This window comes from Podarcis gaigeae (genome assembly GCF_964106915.1).
Source record: "Podarcis gaigeae genome assembly, chromosome: 3".
Classification (NCBI taxonomy): Eukaryota; Metazoa; Chordata; class Lepidosauria; order Squamata; family Lacertidae; genus Podarcis; species Podarcis gaigeae.
This window is the reverse complement of record NC_139680.1, coordinates 46,047,955-46,069,841: the sequence shown is the minus strand read 5'-3', so window position 1 is coordinate 46,069,841 and position 21,887 is coordinate 46,047,955. Positions and strand designations below refer to the sequence as shown.

General features: G+C 39.3%; 1 long non-coding RNA gene across 1 annotated transcript in view; it reads right to left on the bottom strand.

The window, feature by feature from the left end:
• The window catches only part of LOC310841044, a 377,295-nt gene that overhangs the window by 120,454 nt on the left and 234,954 nt on the right, over positions 1 to 21,887 (bottom strand). The window contains exons 10-11 of the long non-coding RNA XR_014562292.1: positions 18,902 to 18,992; positions 17,238 to 17,370 (exon numbers count right to left, since the gene is read on the bottom strand). This is a non-coding gene — a long non-coding RNA (uncharacterized lncRNA). The remainder of the gene's footprint in view (positions 1 to 17,237; positions 17,371 to 18,901; positions 18,993 to 21,887) is intronic.

The following is a 21,887-nucleotide window of genomic DNA, read 5'->3' as shown; positions in this document are numbered from 1 at the left end:
AATATTCATGGACAAGAGTCTTGCTAGGAACTTAAACGACTTGGAGTCCAGATCCCGAAAGCAAGGTTTCATGAATCGGGAGAAATCCACACTGAAATAAAGCCTTTCCTCCTCCCAGGAGGGGAGGGGTTGTGATCAGGAGATGATTCCCGCATCATGCAGGGGGCGCTCCGCCCCCTGCTTCAACTCCAGGGCTGGCGCCACGCCCCTCCCCAGTTGGACACCCAATAGGGAAGCTTGACGGGGGTGTGGCTTGCTGCTCAAACGCAGCTGCGCCAGCGATCCCCACCATTGCACACACATTTTCTTTGAGTCACCCACCCTCCACTCCCTTTAGATTAGCTGTTCCTGAGACTTGGCTATGGACCTCTGGTTGGTCGGCCTGTTTAACCAGGGGGCCTGGTAGGAGTTTTTTTCCCAATTGGCTAAATTGGCCCGGCCTCTTGGTTTTTTTCGCCTACCTCGTAGCAACCGTCACAACCTTCGTGGTATTTGGCGCTTAGGCATTGGAATGTGTTGTTGGTGTTTCGGGTGGCAAAGTGTGGCCATCACCTTCCCCGACAATTTTGGGTATTCCGCTAAAGGAATCCGGCGGTCGTGGATCCTGTCCGATGCCCATGTGGCGGGGGGCCATGGCACGACCCTCGGTGACATCAGGAAGAGAGCCTATAGTTGTATTAGCATCAACAGGCTCCCCCTACTGGTGGTTAACCCCTCCTAAGACTCACCCCTCTATGAGTGGGTGGAGTCTAATGTTCCGTGGTCCAATGCCTAAGCCAATACCTTCTCACATGCTGTAATCAATAAAGTTGTGGCCTTTACCTTACCCATTAACCTTACATTCTGCGTCCACGTGTCTTTATTCCCCAAGCGGGGATCGGGTCCTCGAATCACAATGATAATTTTCTTGAGGATTTATTAAAAAGGATTTTGAAATGTGGAGAACTGAAGATTAGATTGGAAAAATGGGCAACTGAGAGATACCATCTCTAGCCAGGTAAGATCTGAAGTGGATCCAGTACACATCTGGGGGATGAGGTTTGCCCCATTTAAGCCCGCACCAAATGCCTTAAGAGGGCTTAGGAACCTGTTTTTCTACTATTCAGATGGAATGAATCTTTTCTACTAAATAATCATTTCCAAAAAAAAAAACAACGAAAAACAAAGGAAGGAAAGAATGAAAGAAGAGATCATTTGAATGAATGAAAATGTGATAAGTAGATACAAGATGCTCATCTTTTACATATACAAAATATTCTGTCAGTCAAAGTAAATAATCATATTGAATATTTGAAGAAACATAATACAGCTTTCAAAATTGCATTGTTTTTAGATCATACATTCCCACCAAGAAATTTATTTTAATAAGGCCAATATTTGCTGAAGTAGAAGTAGCATGACTGAAGTTGTAAAAAAAACATGATAGGTTTCAAAATAAAAATTCTAGTTAAACGATAATAAATGACTGTAGCTTAATCCTTGATGTAGCTATTAGAATCATCTTTCGCTTAGTGATAAGTGCAACTAAAATAGCATCAATTTCAAGGAAATTGCATTAGTAACTCAATTGCAATGGCTACTTTAAGAATGATTTTATAGTAGTTCTGTTTCTACAATTTAATTTTTAAGTAAAGCCTCATTTTCTGCACAGATACTTTACAAATTGCTTTCCATTTAAACAGGTTGCGTTGGATTCAGAGTTGGCTCCTGCTGGCAGAGGGAAGGGGGAGAGGATTTTTGCTAATTCCCTTCCACCCCCTCCAGCCCTATTACTCCCCATGCTGTTTAGAGGACCCTCTAGAACACTGTAGGATGTAGTGCTCGGAGCTTTAAAGAGAGAAGGTAATCAGGAAAAACCAAACAAAATCCGCCCTACGACAATGGGCTTTCTCCCCTGGATAATGGAAGGTAAGATCTGGATAGACAGACAGACAGATAGGTGATAGATGATAGATGATGATAGATGATAGATAGATATAGATAGATGATAGATTAGATAGATAGATAGATAGATAGATAGATAGATAGATAGATAGATGATAGAGATAGATAGATGATAGATAGATGATAGATAGATTAGATAGATAGATAGATAGATAGATGATAGATAGATAGATAGATAGATAGATAGATAGATAGATGATAGATAGATAGATGATAGATAAATAGATGATATAGATAGATAGATAGATAGATAGATAGAGAGAGAGAGAGAGAGAGATAGATAGATAGATAGATAGATAGATAGATAGATAAGATGATAGATAGATAGATAGATAGATATAGATATAGATAGATAGATAGATGATAGATAGAAATAGATAGATGATAGATAGATAGATAGATAGATAGATAGATAGATAGATAGATAGATGATAGATAGATGATGATGATAGCTAGATAGATGATAGATAGATAGATAGATAGATAGATAGATAGATAGATATAGATAGATAGATAGATAGATAGATAGATAGATAGATAGATAGATATAGATAGATGATAGATGATAGATTGATGATAGATAGATAGATAGATAGATAGATAGATGATAGATAGATAGATAGATAGATAGATAGATAGATAGATAGATAGATATAGATGATAGATAGATAGATAGATAGATAGATAGATAGATAGATAGATGATAGATAGATAGATAGATAGATAGATAGATAGATAGATAGATGATAGATGATTGATTGATAGATAGATAGATAGATAGATGATAGATATAGATAGATATAGATAGATAGATAGATAGATAGATGATAGATGATAGATGATAGATGATAGATAGATAGATAGATAGATGATAGATGATAGATAGATAGATAGATAGATAGATAGATAGATAGATGATAGATAGATAGATAGATAGATGATAGATAGATAGATAGATAGATGATAGATAGATAGATAGATAAATGATAGATAGATAGATGATAGATGATGATAGATAGATAGATAGATAGATAGATAGATAGATAGATAGATAGATATAGATAGATGATAGATAGATATAGATGATAGATAATGATGATAGATAATGATGATAGATAGATAGATAGATGATAGATAGATAGATAGATGATAGATAGATAGATAGATATAGATAGATAGATAGATAGATAGATAGATAGATAGATAGATAGATAGATGATAGATATAGATAGATAGATAGATGATAGATAGATAGATAGATAGATAGATAGATAGATAGATAGATGATAGATAGATGATAGATAGATAGATAGATAGATAGATAGATAGATAGATAGATGATAGATAGATAGATAGATAGATAGATAGATGATAGATAGATAGAGATGATAGATAATGATGATAGATAGATAGATGATGATGATAGATGATAGATAGATAGATAGATAGATAGATAGATAGATAGATAGATGATAGATGATAGATAGATGTTGGCCACAAGCTAGTGGATTGAAGTTTAGTTATCCCATGGAAATAATTGGGACTTAAAACTGAGATTTCTCTCAGACAATCTGTTTATCACACATTGACGCTGATTTGCTTATGGGGAGGTTATACGAAGCCAAGTCATGCGTTATTCCACACTTTCCACTGCTGTACATGAGCTCCAAATCCACTGTAATCAGGCAACCCAATTTTTCTGATACACCATTGAATCCCATCCAGAAAATAGCAAAAGCCTGGAAGCACACTGACTAACTCTGGCTGAGTTATACCCATTGATTATTATCCAGTCTATAGTACCATATAGTAAAGGTAAAAGGTAAAGGACCCCTGGACGGTTAAGTCCAGTCAAAGGCGACTATGGGGTTGCAGTGCTCATCTCATTTTCAGGCCGAGGGAGCCAGTGTTTGTCCACAGACAGCTTTCTGGTTCATGTGGCCAGCAGGACTAGACCACTTCTGGCACAACAGGACACTGTGACGGAAGCCAGAACACACGGAAATGCTGTTTACCTGCCCGCCGCAGCGGTACCCATTTATCTACTTGCACTGGCATGCTTTCGAACTGCTAGGCAGAAGCTGGGGCAGAACAATGGGAGCTCACCCCATCGCAGGGATTCGAACCACCGGCCTTCAATCGGCAAGCCCAAGACGCTCAGTAGTTTAAACCACAGCACCACCCACGTCCCTACCATAGAGTACTATATATAGTACTATAGTATCCAATCTGTACACCACTTCTACTGACTTCAGTGGACCTCAAGCATGAATTCATGCGTGCTGGACTAAAGCCATTTGTACAAATCCACACATGGAATTAGGCTGGAGTGCAGTGATAACCTTCCTGGGTGTAGTCAGTGTGTATAAAAGGAACTTGCATGCAATGGGGGGAAACCTATTCTGAGGAGTTCAAGTGCACACGCTTTTCAGAACTGAAACTAGCCAAGCAGCTGTTGAATGAATGGTCAGTGCTATTAGCTGTGGCAGCCCCAATCACCAGGATAATAGAAATCCAAGTGACATCTGTGACAGGAAGCACCTTTAACCAACTGAGGCTGGTGGGCCAACTACAAACTGTCCTAGACAGACAAAGCCTATTCACAGTTAGCTATGTTCTTGTAAAACTACTGCTATGCTCTCCACATGAGGGTACCTTTGAAGACTGCTCCAGTTATTTTGAAATACAGCCACTCATATATTTTTTGGAATTGGGAAAATGGAACATGTCTTCTGTGTCTTCAAACAAATGCACTGCTCCAGGTCTGCTCCTGGGCATGATACTAGTGCTGGTATTAACTCTTCAAACCTAAAATAGCTTGGGATCATATACCTTAAAAATCACCTTGTCCCATATTAACCTGCCGAAGTACTAAGATCATCCTCAGAAGAACTTCTCTGGGGGAGCCCTCCTTCAGAGGTGAAGCAAATAAGAATGAAAAGTAGGTCTTTCTTTGTTGGAGTGCCCTGGATTTGAAATGCTCTTCCAAAGGTGGCTTGCCTGGTGCAAAAAGTCTGAAGCCTTTTTTCAGAGACTGGTAGATCTGATGGCCTAGATATTCTGTTTTATATCAATCTTGTTTTTAATTCTGGCGTTTTGGACCTGCTCTGCTTTATTTTATAAACTGTTGCTTTTAGTGGCTTTTGTGTGTTATTATTTTTAAATTACTAAAGCAGGTAATGACAAAGTTCCTCGAATTCACAAATTAGATACACAATTTGCCTGATTAAGCTCAACATGAACTGGGCAGACAAAAAAAAATGTTCTTCTGTGAATCTATTTTCACTATCAACATACAAATAGAGGAATCTGTTTTCACTATTAATGTATGTATATCATCTTCTGGATGTTTGATCGCAAGCCATCTTCTCATCATTCTTTTAAAATGAGAACCTCCAAAAGCTTTAAAGTAGTGAGCTCATCCACTCTCATACTTGTTGCGTATGTCAAAGGGAAAACTCTTAATGATAATCCGTCTAACCAATTCCCACTTTCATCCTCTTTTTCTGTTGGATAGACTCCATTTTTTTTTATCCATGTGGTATACAACTCTCCTCTTTTGATCCAAGGAGCTGCGACATTTCAGAAACTTTAATCTTGGTTTCCTTAATCTTCCCACCATACCATTGCTGAAAGATTGTACTGCTACTTTATACCCTTAATATTTTTCACTCACTCTATTTCTGATATGCAAGCAATGAGTGCTGAATAACAAAAAAATATCTTTAGATATTTTGATACCATTGGCCATGGCATTTTCCTGGTCTGGCTTTCGGGAATGGAAACTTGGGGCACTATGTGTTACAACCCATCTACTGGTGCAGCAATAATACTTCCAAGCACATTTGCAAAGCTAAGCAGGGTCCAGTATGGTTCCAGTGAATCTGGTCCTACTTAAGGAACCAAGTGCAGAGAGTGGCATTAGGAAGGAGTGTCTCCACCCCCCATCACTTATCCCAAACACTGACTTCCCACCATCTTCTGGCAGTTCCCTCACTGTGAGAAGTGAGATTACAGGGAACCAGGCAGAGGGTCTTCTCAGCAGTGACACCCTCCCTGTGGAACGTCCTACCATCAGATGTTAAGGAGATTAAGAACTACAAGACACCTGTATTGGAAAGTTTTAAATGTTTGACGTATTATTATATTTTTCTATTTTGCTGGAATGAGCACAGAGTGGCTGGGGAAACCTAGCCAGATAGGCGGGGTATAAATAATAGTATTATTTATTATATTTGTTGTTGTTGTTGTTTAATAAATCATTATTTGGGGAGGATGTGTGCCTGATGGAAAACCAAGGATGGGAATGGGATGGAGTAGATGAACATTGTGCTGTAGGCCCTACTTACTGTGTTTATTAATAATGTATCTATCAATAAAGTATCTGCTGTTATATACAATATAAGGGAGGTAAAACCACAACACACATAATTTCTAAGGTGATGTTTCCATTTATTATCCAACTTACTGAACCTACATGAGTTTCAGTGCCCTTGGACCCAGTCATAGATTGCCTCACAGTCTGAAGTAGAACAGCCCTGAGAAAACTTTTTCACTTCATTCTGCTGTATATCTAGACTGACCCTTAGTGTGCAATCTGTCAGGAGCCGTCCTACTCTCAAGTAGGACCCTGGCAGAGACACATGCCCAACTGGCATGTTCTCTCCCTCCTGGTTGATCGTTCGGGAACTTCAAAAGCTCCCTTCTGCCTGAACATCACAGCAACTGATGCCAACAGACATCAGCACACTTAGGGATCTGCAGAGTCTTCATAGCTTGCATAACAGAACTCAGTGGCTCAGCATTTGGCTAATCTATGTTTATTTACATATAATACACTCGGAGCCTTTTGCCTTTGCTCCTTCCTCTTTGTCATCAGACAGCAAAGAGAAAGAACAAAGGACAATAGTCCCACTTCACGGAACACAGTAACACAAATATCCTGTCTCTGTTACCTCCCACTCTGTGGAATGAAAACATACACCGTCATGTGATAGACAACAATCCCATGATTGCAATCATGGAGCAGGAACCCCTAGGTACCAATAACTGGAGGAAGTTATGATGGTGTGTTGGTGCCTCTCCATCAGCCTACACAGATAGAGAGGGAAACCTTTGCACCAGATGCCCAGCAGTGCATCTGCTCATCATCATCCCACTTAAGAATTCTCTCCTGTTTTCTTTTCCCTGACAATCTTAGATGCAAACCCATAAAAAGTGTCATCACCAGACATTTTAAAAAGCAGTGGTGGCATGTAAATAGCTTGAATGACAGAATCCACATAGCCTGGGACATCTAATGCACAACTGTACCAACATGCAAGAAAACAGGTCTGTAGCTTTAGTATAGTACGTAAGAGAATTCTCCTGAAGTGCCAATCTTGCTGTGGACAGGTGTTTATGAAGCTTGGCTGAGAAAGTCATAGTAACTGGCCTTTAAAAGAAAATGATGATGTGAAAAGTGTTTTTGTTTTTCCTTACCACAAAGCAACACACCTTTGTCACAATGGATGAAATACTTCACCCCATTCCGACTGTTCAACAAAGACTGTTTCGGGTTTTAATTTCTGTTTATGAAAAACTGGCATCAGATTGTATAACAAAAATTCACTGAGGCCAGTAAAAAGAAGCTGTAGCAGACGAGAAAAGTGATGTCTTCCACTGCATGCTTTCCAGCAAAGCAAGCAATTTGTTTAAAAAAAATAAAAAAGGAAGGAAGGAAGGGGGGAAAGACTCTTTGCAGTTCTCAGAAACAGTGACTCATACACATGATCAAATGCATTAAAGGTCACCCCTAAGCAATAAAGAACTACCTGGCATTTTTCCATTTGGTGACTCCTACTCCATTCATAGAGCCTGGTGACTATTTTAAGAATTCTTACCTACAACAAACAATTTATAGTTATTCAAGCTTATGCCAGAAAAAAAGTTGAGAGAAAGGATTACTTGTGCAAGATCCAAGAGCTGGAATGGCTTCAGAATGTGGACAATTGTCCAGAAGCTGGTTTAGGGTTCAGTTAGATTAACAACCTGACTCATTTGGGGTGGGTGGGTGTACATGAGAGGCACATTTCAACCTGAAAGCATTTGGCCCTTTAAGGGCACTAATCAACCAAATGTTGTTATACAGCACTCACAAGCCTTTTGCCCCGCCCCACCTCTGTGAAAATAATGCTGCGCCCAACTGAATATATGCCTAATGGAGAAAGTATTTGGGGGTCTCATCCTTTGGATTTTGGGATTTGTGTTCCAAGTTTGTAAACTGCCCCTTTGGATAATGTTCCTTGCTGGGAGACACTCTAACAGAAATAATCAATATGTCATAGTCACTCTCCTATTCCTAGGCTCTGACAATAGGAGTGTTCACACGTTACAGTCAATCTTGTTGATTGTTGAGTTGCATCAATGTCTACAATGCATCAATGTCTACACTTATTCACACAACCACTTGTACATGTGTAGAGACTGGTTATGTTTAGTGTGTGGTGTGAACAAGCCTGTAGTGTTTACTTACTAATCACCTCTTTAGGGGTTGGGGAACTGTATCCAGATGCCCTAAACAAGAGCAATCATGCAAGCTCTTCACTCTTTCAAACAGGTGATTAGCAATGTCAAGGCTGGCTGGCTAGGTGGCAGTACAGCAACTGCACAGTACATTGCTGGATGCCATATATCTGAATCAGACATATTGAGCAGTAGGCCTACTCTGGGCATGACTAACATTGGATGTCACCCTTCAGTTGTACCTGGCATAACAAATCTTCCTGTGTTAGCCCTCCAGCTAAACAGTCCACTTGGGTTCTGTTACAGCTCCTGGAACATGAGAGGCACCAAACAGAATCTTAAATGCTATTAATCAATAACTTTTTTTTTTTTAAACGGGGGGAGGAATACAACATTATGCTATTGTGATCATTCCACAAGTGTGAGCATTTCTGCCTGCAAGACAGACCAATCCCCTCTCTCCTCACCACTGTCACACACTGTTCTGGGGGTTCCCTTGACCCTCCAGAGTGGATCTAGAGAAGGCGTAAGAGGATGTATGCAAAGGAAGGAGGAAAGCCTCATTACACTAGCAGGAGCCTTTGCACTGTCTTCCACTATCATGCTGCATTAGTTGAATCTGGCCCTCTGTCTCTTGAGGGGGGATTATAACCACCATTCACTTGAAAACAGCAGGTGGGAATCTGCTACTTGAATACCTCTGCTGGTATGCTTTGGAATACCAGTTGCTGGAAACTGCAGGTGGGAAGAATGCTGTTGCCCTGAGGTCCTGCTTGCAAATTTCCCATAGGCACCTGGTTAGCCAGTCTGAGAAGAGGGTGTTGGACTGGATGGGCCTTTGGCCTGATTCAGTAGGCCGTTCTTATGTCCTTACCTGTTTGGTAAGGTTGAATAGAAAACACTAAAGAAATGTATGGTGCATAAATAATTTGCCTTGATTTTTCTAATTGAACATATCAATGCTGTTAACACTTTTCACTTCTCCTTGTCCACTCTAATCTTATTTATTGTGTCTCTGGCACCTTCCATTACCCTTCCCCTGACTCATTATTTTAGCTGAAATGATTATAGCAGTGTGTGTGTGTGTGTGTGTGTGTGTGTGTGTGTGTTGAAAATGATAATGTTCCTGTGACACCAAGTAGAAACTTCATGTGCTTTTATATGCACACATTAAAGAGTGGATTATCATTAATTATGCACTACAAATTTTCATGGCAACCGCCTGAAAGTGACAAAACATTTGCTTTTGTCATAGTTCTGTTAAGTGAGACCAAGTTGAGCCGCTAAGATGTCTGACAGGGCACTGTACTCAATTCATAACAGAAGGTCAGGAGCATGACAATGATTTTATTTTATTTCACACATTATTTTTCTGTTATCACTGTAAGCTGTTAATGAAATTGTTTGAACTAAACTGTTTTTTATCATCCCACAGCCTGTACTTATGGCATATGAAGGAGAAATTCCTTGTTAATGTTACTTAATCTTCTAACGCTTCATTTTCCTTCCTCAACTATGCTAGAAAACATCACCATACTTCTTAATAGTATTATTATTATTATGTTGCCTTTGGTTTTGGGTTTTGTTTTTAAAGTTAGTTTAAACAAAAATATGACATTATGTTCTCCTACAAATTAGATATTTGCCTTTTTTTCTTCTTGACATGTTCCTCAACCATTAGCAGGTATGGGACAGGCAAGAGGTCAACAGGTGATGTCATTATTAAGGATCTACAGTACTGCTTTGATTGGGGTTATTGATATGATTTTTCATCACATGTTATTAAACTACTTGTCCCCTGAATACTTTTAAGGACTGACCTTCCCTGTATTTTATTTTTTCTAAAAAAAATTTTTTTACAGTCCTATGAGTTGTAGGTAATGATAGAAAACCATTCTTTCATCTCTGCTACCATCTGCATAGGCAGAAACACATCTAGGAGAGCTTTTCAAGGTAGCAAGGGCAAATCCTTTGCTGATAAGTCACTCCTATTCAGTCCAACTTTAATGTAATCACACATGAAAATTCTACACCAGCAGCTGTTTAAGCCCAAGTTATTTTACCGTCTGTGAGTGGACAAGATGCCCCCCCCCCCACGAGATAATGTTCTGCACTGCCTCGGGGCAACAAACTAGCTTAGGAGATGCAGGACAAACCATGTTGCACACACAGTTTTGTCTTCTGGCTCCTCACTATCACACCCCAATCCCCCACTCTGCCTAATCTTAGGGTTGGGCCCCCTGACCAACACCATTGGGATCAACCACTTGTGACTATATGGATCGTTTTGACCTCCTTTCCCTTAAAACATTGCCAGGAGATATGGAATCATGAAAGCCACAACATGCTCTGTGGCATGTCTGCTGAATATGGCTGGCTAGATTGGCTTTTGGTCAAAATTATCAGTTCCTCACTGTGAAAAGGTAAGTTTCTACAAGTTTTGAAGGAAATGGTATTTTATTCACTATGGAGCAGGAGAAAACTACACTGAATAAGGACAACCTGGCCAAATTTGAGCCTTTGTATATTGACTTTCCAGGCTAAGGTGCTGGAATACATTGTGGAACAGAAATTGAATAATGATCTTTTCTTCATCCTTTCCAATCTGGTTTTCACCTTGTTGTAACACAGAGAGAGGTGTAGAGGTCCTGGTGTATTATCTGTGCCTGGAGACTGACACGAGCGTTACTTCTTTGTTAATTATGCAGGGACTGTTGGCAGCTTTTGATACTGTGGACCACAATATTATTTTGGACCATCTTGAACATCTGACAGGTGTTTCATGATGACACTCAGCTTTATATAACTGTTAAAAAGGATCCAGGGGCAGCTGTCTCTTTCCTCACCGTGTCTGGAGACTGTGGTCAAAATTAGGTAAAAATTTAATCTCGAAAAGAATGAGGGATGCTGTTAGGGGATGGCTGTCATCTGAAGGAGAGGAACCTGTCTGTGGTTGATGAGGTCCTTGTGACCCTATTCTGATCAGGTAAACAGCCTGGGGATACTCCTGGAACAGACTGTGCTTTTTGAGAAGCAAGTAAGAGTTGTTGCCATCTTCCATTTTTGGCTAATGAGGAGGATCTGTCCTCCCTTACATTCTTCAGACCTTGTGCCACTGATCCAGGGTTCTGAAAATTCCAAACTAAATTACTTCGTCATATCCTATGTGCGGTTGTTCTATCAAAGGAACACAGATTGGGATTACTGCTCTGGCTTATCTATATATGTCAAATTGTTTCTTGATTTGGGGAAGTATGGTAAAAATAAATCAATGCTAAAGAGCCTTGATATAACAAAAGGTGAGTTGTGGGGTGGGGGAGCATCTCAGCAAAAGAGGAATGATAGCAAAATCATTTCCTTCACCTGGGCTTTTACAGACCCATAAGCTATATCTCTTGTGTGTAGGATGTACTGCATCAGATAGGATGGCTGGGAGGTAATGTTCTGCAGTAATGAGTATGCCTGTAGCCGACAGACCTAAGAATGAAGTTTTCTGCGTGGAGAATAAAAGGCCAGGAACTAATAATAATGGTGAGTTCCACATATGGATCATACATATAGCAATAAAGGGAGAATGCAGAGAAGCAGGAGTTAGGAAATTAAATAATTATAATGAATCCAGCAAAATAAAATATATTTATCCCATTTTCTATTGTGCTTTTCAAGACAATATTAAGGACTCTAGACCACCTGGCCTTTTACTTTTGAATCCAATTTCTAACATCTGAGAGCACATTTATGAAAATATTTCCTGCCAAGAATTTCTGCCCAGCCTTTAATAAACTCAACGCTCTGTGCGATAGAAACAGCCCAATTTCCACCTGCATCTTTAACAAATCCTGCAACTTCTGCATATTTCCTGGGATCTGCATTTCGTTCCCCCACCCTCGTCAAATTGGTACTTCCAAACTATCCTGTCATTTTAACGCTGAACCACTTGGAGGCATGATAGGAAATCATGCATGTGAAAAATACACATGATTTTTTTATTTTTTAAAAAAGTCAAGCTTTGGGTGGCAATCTTTGGCACTGAGCATTGTCCAACTGACTACAATAAGCACACACAAACCCAAACACTTCCTTGGTCTTGTTTGTAGAAAGGTAATGTATTTCTCTCTCCCCCCCCCCCGCCCCATTGCCGCTAGTAATTCTGCTTTGATCTTATAGGGGCTGCACTATTAAATATAAGCCAGCTCATAAGCATGGCACACGCCTGTGATTCTCAGTAGAAGGTCATAACCCAGACTTTATATTTTAAATAACTATTACAATGAAGAAGAGGGTATAGCCACAAAAGGAATAGTTATAATTTATGCCTGGCTTACTTCAGCAGAATATAGTTTATTTATAAACTGCTTATGGCAAACTCTGTATGCCCCTGTTCAATGCGTGTGCTGAACTGTCTTCTGGTAAATTATTTAAATTACACCTAGCAGTAATTCCTGAGGACTTTCATACTTCATTTTCTCTATTAATATAACAGGGAAAAGCTGCTTTGCAAGGATTGCTCTAAATTCCCAGAGTGTGAGTTCCAAACTCTGTATGTGTTGCATTATGCCTGTCAAAAAACTTGTCTTCTCCTGAAATTTATTACTGAAGTCTCTCCACTAGAACTACTCATTGAAGCCTTACGGAAAGCTCATACATGATTTAAGAAGCTAACAGCACTGAAAGAAATAGGTCAGGTAAAAAAAAAAAACACCCTGAATTTAAGCTACCTTCACTTATTACTTATGCAAGATTATGCATAATTTAGCACACTGCTGAATATGCAAGGGCAGAATAATTGTTTACCAAAATATTTACTCTGAGTTGGTACCTGTGTTTTAGTGAGATAAGGTGATTTCTCAGTCCTTGCTTATCACATTAGAAAAAAGGATTAAATGCGTTTTTGATTGTGCTGATAACTGCATGACATTATATATAAACAAAGATCATGTTCAACATTCTCAAAGAAGATGCTTCACTCTTTATTCACATTGTGTGGTTGAGTGCAGGAGGGTAAGAATGTCGTTGGATAGGGTTTCTATACTGTCTTACATCATGACAATTCAGTCATTACCAAATGCAGATACTTAAATCTTGTGCATATACAAACAGACTTTTGCTAGTAGATCTCTTTGAGCACCTTGAATAAATGAGATAAGCTTGTGTAGATGCACATATGTGCAAATGACATGATAAATGTACATGACAAAGAACAAGGGAGGACATGTTCACATGTATATGTACTAATAGCATCTGTGCCTGGATTGGTTGACCAAAGTGCACAAATGTGGATACTGATTTCCAAGAGCTAGGCATGCAATCCATCCAAGAGCTAGGCATGGGTACCGGTGTATATTCCCATCCATCTATCTCTTGATATGGATACGGATACCACACTCTTCATAAACCAGGAATGGCCAAACTTGGCCCTCCAGATATTTTGGAACTACAGTTCCCATCATCCCTGACCACTAGTCCTGTTAACTAGGGATGATGGAAGTTGTAATCACAAAACAGCTGGAGGGCCAAGTTTGGCCATGCCTGTCATAAACCATTGGAGGCAACTACTTACAGTTTCTCCCTGCACATTATTTCAGAACAATGACTTTTTTATTTTGGGCAACTCTTTGAACAGAGCAATTAAAAAAATCAAGGAAGTTTCTGATTTTGTAATGTCTGGCAGCTGAAAATAACCTGAAACATGCTAGGTGAACTCCAGATTCGTGAAAATGATTAAGAATTTTACTGCTGACTTGAGGGAGATGAGGTTTGCCCCCTCTGGAAATAGGATATAATTCTGCTGACAAATTGAGCTCATGTTGTTCCCAGCGGACAAGATGTGGAGAAGACTACAAAGAAAGGAAACCATTTTAATCCAAGGAAGATTCCTGGGCACCTATTTTCCATTTGTGAAAAGGGATTGTGTTTTGAAAATTGGTGTGTATTTTATTATTGTACATGCTTAGCAAGTTATTGGGCCACAGTCCATTAGGATGTGTCCCTATATACCTCGGTGTAAACTGTACAAGAGAACTTCCTGAAAATAAACATGACAGAGAAGGAAAAAAGACAAAAGGGGTGGTGAGTAATAAATGTGACTACAAGTTATAAGAAAAAAAATTGTGTGTTATTCAGAAGTAATATATGGTGTTAATGTGACTAATCAAGACAAAAGTGATACCTCATTAAAGACTCTATCATACTGTTCTCTACAAGCAGATACCATTAGACAATGTAGATTCTCATGTGGAAATAATTATTTTATGGATAACATACACCACAAATTTAATAGCTTTCTTGCACTTTTAAAGTTGAAGAAACATTCTATTAATCTACTTCACACATGGAATGCCACATAATTGGTTTTCTATCAACATGCTTTATTAGCCATACCATCTTAAGATTTTAAGAGGAATACTATTACTCAGTTTCAATAAACTGAACAAATTTATTTACTGTTGTGTTAAACAAAACACTTCCATAGAGTCAAGAGGAAGACAATGCCGATCAAATGAAAGCTAGACTCTAGTCCTATTTAGATGTTTTAGCAAATGTTCCAACTGGGGAAGGGATGAGGCTATGCACACTGTGGGGAGATGTTTAGCGTGAACTATAGTTTCTTGTTACGTCCAATCTAAGCCGCAGTATTGACAACAGTGATTTGGAGAAAAGGGAAAGAAACGTTGTTTCAAGTTAAGCTGACAGAAAACACAGATCAACAGCATGGCTTCTTTCTTTCCCTTTTTAAAGAAATTGTGTCACAAAAAACTGATACTGTAAAAGTATACTGCTATTAAGTTTACAAGTGCCCGGGAATTTTATAAATTTGGAAAGTAATTTAACAAATTCACTTTCTCTGTTATATGACTTCCTTGGCACCAAGAGCTCTGGAATAATCCTGCCCACAGCATATTGCCAATAAACTGAGTCAGCCAGAAACTTTTCCTATTAGAGTAGGGAATTTTATTGCAAACACCACTGCAATGCTTGGTCATTAGGAATTATTCCTCCTGACATCATTAGGGTTACATGGCTGAAGGGTTCAGAAAGGGACCTGTCATCCTATGCCACTTAACTAGCTGAAATATTTATTTTGTGTTGGCACTTGTGGTCCTATTTAAAACAGGGGGTGCTATTTTCACAAATGAAACTGATTGCAATATGATGCCATGCACCCCCTGTTTCAATAGTTAACAATGTTTCTTTTAATTGAAACCAGCTAGTAGTCACAAGAAAATATGAATAATATGAGTATCACATCACAATATCACACCAGAATAATGATGGGGTCACATTTATTTGTTTATGCATTTATTTGCTGCACTTTCCACAGTTCTCATGCAGTCACAACTTGCAATAAAATTATTACAGTTCCTCATTTAAAAAGGCATCTAAAAATTCCAGCTTTTGGATCTTATGGTTTGTTAATTTAAGGAAGTATGTGAAGGAATGTTTCCTATTTCCCAACACTATCTGGAATCTGTCTAGGGTTCTGGTGGGCCCCTCAAACAATATGGGATGAGCAGCTGTAGGGGAAAACTTTCTTTCCATGAACCTTCATAAATTAACTTATTTTAGGATCCAGTGCTGGTTTTTGGTTATTTATCCTTTCCCCCAACTGCCCCCATGCCCTCATGCCCCATTAATCAGGAGGATCACTGATGCTCCAGATATAATTTTCTTTAGGAGGGGGATGTTTCAGAGGAAAAGAGAAGACAAAAAATACTGCTTGCATTGACTTGTCTGAATTTAAATGGCAAATTGAGTAAAAGGTGGGTAGGGGGACTGCCCTTATGGACACAAGTACAGAGCTAACATATCATGTTGTTTAGTCCTAAGGATCAAAGCCCATACTTAAAAATAAAGGAGCCATTAAAAGTCACATAGATAAGCCCACAGGAAAAGTTTCTGAAAAGTCTAGATTATGGTCTGGTGATGAAAAATTATCTGGGGCTGGGGGCTTGCACAAAGAAAACATTTCAAAGGGAAGGCTTTCTAAGTATGGGCACATTTCTGTATCCCTCCACAAAGAATGGGATGCAGAATATCGCAGACCTACGACTTGTATGAGAGAAGACACTCCTTAAAAATGAAATGTCACCTTAAAAAAGATCAAGGGGAGACACTTATACACCTCATTACTGTGATGGCTTGTGTATGCTCTTCGCACTCAGAGATATTTACAGTTCTTTATTTTACATATGTACAGGCAGCATATTACAATTATGCATCTGAATCCTCCAGATTCTGGGAGTGGCTCTCGCCGGCTTCTCCTCCAACAGAAAGGGCGGGGAAGTTTCCTGTGACGCCTCTTCCCCCTCCTCTTTAACTGTACCTCTCCTGGGCAGATGGAATAGGCACTGCCTCACCATCGGTGTCAGAACTTTCTGTGCGGTGCTGAGGGTCTGCATCAAAGAGCATTTCCGCCTCCTGGCTCTTCCCTTCCCCATCCATCACTTCCTGTCCACCTCCCTCTGAAGGTTCCTCCTTCTCCCCGGCATTCTCCGGAAGCCCCATGACAGTTACTCACCTGAATAGCACTGGTTTCACAAGGATAAGTAATGCCACACACAAGTGTCACAGAAATGGAACCTACAATGGACTGAGTCTTCCCTACTCTCTGAGGAAGTGGGCTTTCCTGCATGAAAGCGTGTTTACGGCACCACAAGACCATTGTTTTGGCTGCAGTCACACCTCTGGAAGTTATCACTATTTCTGAACATTCTAGGTGCCCATCTGACTTGTATATATTTAAGTGGAAGATAACAAAGAAAGAAATTATTTAATCGCAGTTCTCTTACCTCTATTTCAAGCAAAACCTGTTTGTTCTCCTGTGTGTGTTTCAAGATTAGGGAAACTGCATCAGGGCCACCATCACCTATATTCTTGTATAGGACAGCTGCAATCTATTGGATTGCTCATTGCAGAGAAGAACTGAAAAAACAGAGTTAAAAATAGAATATTAGCATTTCAGATCTTTGCATGCTTACACAGAATTCTGTCTCCAGTTTAAACAATGACAGAATACACATTGATTTTATAAATGGGGTAATGTTTGACACACCCAGTCACCCTTTGTAAAAAAACCAACAGTAATCCATTACATTTGATAGCTGTTATGTATAAATTCCTGTAACCATTGTGTCTGAAATCCTTTAACTGACCTTAATTCATTATGTAAATGAGATCTATAACCAAGCACTGTATACTGGCAATATAAATTAATAAAGAGAACACCCACCAATTGAAATCATTTATCTCTGATTTTGCTCCACAGCTTAGGACTGATATCCCATTCACTGATCCCTGTTAAAACAAACACTAATTACACAGCATATGTTGGCTGCAGAAATGCTGCAGTTTCGACTGCTGAAAAAATGCCTCAAATGTTTTCTTATTTTTCAAACCAATTGCCCAAGTGCTCAGTTGTTCCACTGTTACCACACATGGTGGTTAAAGAGCATATGAATTAGGCTTCCATATAAGCAAATTTCTCTGTAAGTAATTTATATTGTATGGTAAACTTGTAGCCAGCTAGAACAGCAAATTAAAGCATTAATCACATCTGTAAAATTTAAGGCCCTGTGCATACAGAAAAAAAAATTAGGGAAATACGTTTTCTTGTATTGCTAAAATAAATATTCCACATATGGAGGCCAGTCTAATTCTTCTCATTATAGTGGGAATGAAGATGAACATTAAGCCCATATAACATTTCTTTCAGAGTTAGTCGATAGCTCGTTTTCGTAGGTAGCACATATTTTCAAACCTGAAATGTTCACATTCAATCAGATTTGCTGCCATTTCCCGTTCCCTCTCCCAATCCCTCCCCCCACCAATCCTTGTTGCTAAAGCTTTTCATCAGCACCGGAAAACCTCCATCATTATTCCATATCACATACTGATGATGAGGCAAAACAGTAGCAAGCAGACTCCCTAGCATTAAGCAGGCAGTAAAGTTGTGGGAAAGAAACTTGCTATAAAATTATCAAATCTCACTTCTCAAATGTTAAAGTAACATACCACCTACTATGTAAATAGAATGTCATATCATTGCTCTTATTTACATAAAAATACACAATATAACTGTGGAGAGGAAGAGCACCCAGGCTATGTGCTGTGAACTTTCCAGACCTAACTTAAGGGAACTTGAGTAAGCCATTGGTCACCCACTTGCAACTCCTTGCATGCACTATGGAGAATGCTTTATTTTTTCTTTTATCATATTTAAATCCCACCTTCCTTCTAAGGTGCTCTAGGTAGCATACAGCCTCCACCCCCATTTTGTCCTCAATAAAATCCTGTAATGTAGGTTAGTTTGAATAAGACAGACTGGCCCAAGTTGTTCAATGACTCCTGCATCCATTTTAATGGCTTAGTAGTGCTGGAAGAAGCAAAGAAAACAGCTCCATACTGCTAAGGTGATACTAGAGATGGAGGAGAGGTTCAATTAAGGTGAACCTACCTTTCTCAAACAACATGCAAACCAAAACACAACCATCTTTTGAAATGTGCACGTCTCTGAATTTTTCAGTGTAGTTCTTCAGTCAAATAACCTGCATAAAAATGCAGATATTCATGAAAATGGCATACAAAAATGCATTGCATTAGGGTAAGTCGCTTTGCAAAAATGTTAATATTCGACAAAATTCCATACACCACATGTATATTAGGAAAATTTAACAGGAAATATGAATTTTCACGAGGACTCTCCCCCCCCCAAAAAAATCACAAACTGGTGTGGAAACATGGAGAACTGGGTTTAAGATTAGGAAAATGAGAAACTGAAAGAAACCAAAATTAACAGATTTGCCAATGCTTACTTTAGAGTAATTTGACCACTTGAGCATGGATTGGTTCCTTCCATTGAACAGCTAGGAGCCTCTGCCAAAGACCTGTATTTGCTCCAGATGTAGACCTAGAGTTGGCCCCAGACTTGCCCTTCTATAGACAGAAAGGCTCATAAGGAACTAAATTTTAATGGATGCTCCTGCTGGAAGAAGGGGGCCACTTCCCACACCATTCCTGACCTTCCAGAGTAGCTGGAAGTGGGGGTGAATGGGAACCTGGTTCAGTCACCTCCATTCATTATTCCAGTGGGGAAATTTCATAGGCAACATTCTGCCCATGGGTACTCTGGACTCAGCTGTATATAGATTTATTGCATCTGAGACTGAGCTATGTCAACAATTGCCAGGGATGGAAAGAGACTACCACAAACAACTAACACACTGTACCTTTTGTGTTAGAAATTGAGCCCTTCATGCATGTACCTCAGCATAGGGCTCAATGAATACTTTTCCTGTTCCTTTGCACAGAGTGGGCCGGGTCACATCTCTCATTTTTAGATTGCAGAATTTTGCTGAACACTTAAAGGCAAGGGTGGAAGACCTGTGGCCTTCCAGATGGTGTGTGACTACAGCTACCATCTCACATGACCATTGACCAGGCTGGTTGGGCGTTGGGAATCAAACAACATCTGGAGGATCACAATTTCCCACCCCTGTGATAAAGAATTCACTTTTCCATCAGGCCATGGTAAAATATTCCCGTCGGAATACAGATGTAACAGAGTGGGTTACTGCCATGCGGAGCAATCGAATGCATGTTCACGCAGAAATGTCCCATTTACTCTGAGGCAAGTGAGGATAGGGCTGCAGTTCTACAGGGTAGTCCTATGAATGTTTACTCAGAGGTATGTCCCACTGAGTTCAATAGAATTTACATCCTGGTAATTGTATGCAGGATTGCAAAATTAGTCTGTAGTGCTAAATACACTATCAGTGAGCAAAAGCCGGCTGCCTTGGCCTGAAAGCAAGATGAGCGCCACACCCCATAGTCACCTTTGACTGGACTGGACCATCCAGGGGTCCTTTACCTTTCTTTTAACCTTACTGGTGAGTAAAGCCCATTGAACTCACAGGACTTACTTATAAGTAAAGATACTTAAAATTGCTTTGCACATGACTTTTCCCCCTTCGTATCACTTTGTGCACTGCTAAACTGTATGTCATACTACCAATTGACCACAAAGTATACTAATGAAGAAATGAAATCACATGCCTTCCTTAAAGAGGACGTATTTCATGCTAGCACAGTAGACAGAATAAGAGGTTTTCAAAAACCTTACTCATTTTGGTCTCAGAACTCAGGCTGAACTTACTAGCATTTCTCCTAAAATAAAACTATCGTTAGCAATTTCTGAAAATGTTTGCACACACATACATATATTCATGCTAACTTCCTGATCAGACGTACATATGCAGACTTCTCTGATGTTTTCCTCATATCATGTTTGGGAATATTCCAGGGGATGGAGAGAGAAGCAATGAAAAATATATTGAAGGAAAGAAGAAAATCGTCACAGCCTCAGAGATTTGAAAGGTGAGTTGTTGTTTTTCTAAGAGGGTTATTTCCAGATCTTGCCATTGTATAAGTGCAAGAATAAGAGCTCAGACACATTAGGCTCAATGAACTTAAATTCATAACATATAACAGCATCTCTGGGTGCACAACTTTCAGGATTCTGTACAGATAGGGTAGCCATGAATAGTATTTTATTTAAATGTCTGTATTAAGCAGATCCCCCTCTCTGCTAAAAATGGAGAAAAAACAAACAAGTCATATTCATCAAAGTAATTGTGTAGGTACTTTCACTACCAAAATGCCTGGAATGAAAGATTGAACTGCTAACGGCAGCGGTGACAGCCATGAATCATGGTAGGCTACTTCGGGGCCTTTACCACCATAAAACAAAAGATGTAGATGAAAAATGCTGCAATTAAGTGATTTGATTTCTGCCCCCTTTTTCCTACTGCATTCGTGCATGGCTGCACAGCAAAGATTGATGGGAAAAATTACTCTACGTGATCTCTGACAGAGCCTTGGAACAATTCTATAAGGGGGAAACATACAAATCAAACCAGCTTTCGTGTATTCAGACAAAATAATACATATAAAGCAAATACTTTAGCCTATATCCAAAGCACCATAGATTTGCATGCACACATAAATTGTGGGGAAACGCTTCTGCTATCAAAACCTAACTCATGGATTTTCCAGCTAGTTGGGTAATAGTGGTATTTGTTTAAAACAAATATTCAATCAGAGGCACTGAGTGGCATCCTAAATATGTTTGTTCAGTGAAAAGGACAACATAGCAGAAACAAAATTTACAGAAGGGATGGTGGTGGTCTTATTTTTATTTCAATATATTCATAAAAACTATAAAAGGAGATCATCACAGCAAAATGTCCCTTCCATAGTACCTGGTGCCATCATTACTGTCACTTAAGCAGACATTTTCAAGGGGTGCATACAACTAAATCAAGAGTGATAGAATGAAATATGTTATATCTGGGATACTTGTATATGGCTGGACATAATACCACTGGTAGCATACACTTTAAATAAGCGTAAAATGCACAAAATGGCACTGTGTAAAATAAGCA